We start from the raw sequence: 2,196 nt of genomic DNA, 5'->3' as shown, positions 1-2,196 counted from the left end.
GACAGCGTAGTCATCCAACTACATCGCGTATTCCTCTAGCAATTCTGACCAATTGTAGCTATTGTAGAAATGAGTACAGGCACCATGAGGGCGTGACTTGAAGCAATAAACAGGAAGGCAATGTAGTAATTCGAGATTTTTTCTAGTGCTTAGCTCCATTCTGCATCACATTACGTAACAGGCCACAACATGACCAACAATCTAAGTCGATGACGTCTCATAGGCTTAGTACAATACACTGTTGTAAACAAAATGAAGGTAGTAAAGGTCACACGGAAGGCACTAAGCCTATTACCACCGCATCTCATCCTTTTCCCTTCTTCGATTCATACTGAGACGCTAACCAAGTCAGGGGTGGTTATTTGGGAAGTATAGTTTGCTGCCCCAGAAGAGAGACTGGTAAAAGACGATAAAGATGAAATACCAGAGACCAGTACTGTATATGTCAGTAACACAATGCTTTCACTCCTACACATTCGTGACACAAAGAAAGCTATGCTTCCCTTGTATTCTGCCTGTAAAGTGTCCCCTTACTAGGCCCTCATGAATGAAATTGCAGTAGATGGAGTAGTAGAACTTGTGCTATTCTCGCAGTCGAAATGAATAGCACTATTGCCTCAGTTCTAAATATAGCACAGCTTGTAGGTCAGGCTGGAGGTGATGGAGAGGGGCATGGAGTCTGGGTGGAATGCCAATGTCTAATGCCACGAACACCATCAGGCAGTTATGGTCCTGTGTGTCAAAGTGACTAGTGTTCTGTTGACAGCATTAACTGGCCAGGAGCCAGTGTTCATGCGAGATTAGGTTCTAGATGCTACTCTCATTTACTCATAATGAATAGACGTCATAAGTATTTTAAAGGCTTCTGACAGGTTAGTTCTTCAGTGTTGGTTATTTAATCCTTTCCAAAAGGACAAACACAGCCACTTATTGAAACACTGTGTAGTGGATTATGTTTACATCCTTTAGTGTGGAGTATCGAATGGATTTAATGAATTAGACAACGGTGTTGCTCAATTAAACCCGTTCCACGACAGCGTTTCCTCAATTTGACCATGAAGTACAAATTAATTTTAATCTTAAAAATCGAAATTCATTTCAATTGTACTCTCTTCAAAGATGAAGAATTTAAATTGATTTTGAATGAGGAGGTAGAAATTAATTTAAAAAGCATTCAACAGAGACAAAGCAAGTTGATCTTATCCATTGAAAAAAAATGATATCCAAACATCTGGACTTACTTTAAAGAATACAAAGAATACAAATATGAAATTTCAAATTTCAGCTGGCTGGATTACAACGTAATTATGTTTTTCTCTTTTGTGTTTGATGCATTGTTCTACATGAATGTCATTTTATATTTAGTAACAGTACATTATAAACCTAGAAAAGGATCTCAGTATAGTTCCAGAAATCTGTAATTATGGAACTGTTAAAGGGGGAATTTCAGAAAACAGATTTAATTCAATTAAATGTTATACATGGTTATCATAACCATTTAGTGATGACCAGAATTCATCATGCATTCGAATACCGTTTATTTATATTCTACTTCTTTTAAGAACTACTCATCTGCTTCCTTTTTGATTTCTCCAATTTAAATTCAGTTGAAATAGATCGATTGTGAAATGAGCACTGCCCAAATCTTTTTAAAATGGGCACACCCTGAGTACAAGACATTGCTTCATTGTTGTAGGTAGAGAGAGACATCTAGTGGTCAATCCAAATAGGTTTGTAACTCTTCAAATGTACCTATGCTTTGTAACCAGCAGGGGAAGCTAAAACCAAGTTAAATGAATTCATAGGTTAAGGACCCCTTAATGGCATATTGTTAGGATAGGGAAGTGTATAGTAAAATTCTAATATGAATCAGGCAGGACCCCCAAATAAGTTAATTAGTCCTTGTATGATATTTATGAAATGTTGAGATGAAAAAATGGCAGGCGATGAAGAGACTTGGTTACCTCAACGGGTGACTACATTCATTCTGCTCAAGTGACAAATACAGATTGGAAACTATCATGTATTATCTTTTTTTACCTGATCTTACTGCTAAAGCTGGCAACAACTGGCTCTTTCTAGCTTGTCAACAGTAATCTTGGTTTTAACACATCCCACAGGGGCCAGGTCAAAGAACATACCCTGTTCATACAGAGACACATGAAATGCAGACATTACATTGAGGTTAATCAATAA

The sequence above is a fragment of the Esox lucius genome, chromosome 3 (genome assembly GCF_011004845.1).
Source record: "Esox lucius isolate fEsoLuc1 chromosome 3, fEsoLuc1.pri, whole genome shotgun sequence".
NCBI lineage: Eukaryota > Metazoa > Chordata > Actinopteri > Esociformes > Esocidae > Esox > Esox lucius.
This window is presented reverse-complemented; position numbering follows the sequence as displayed.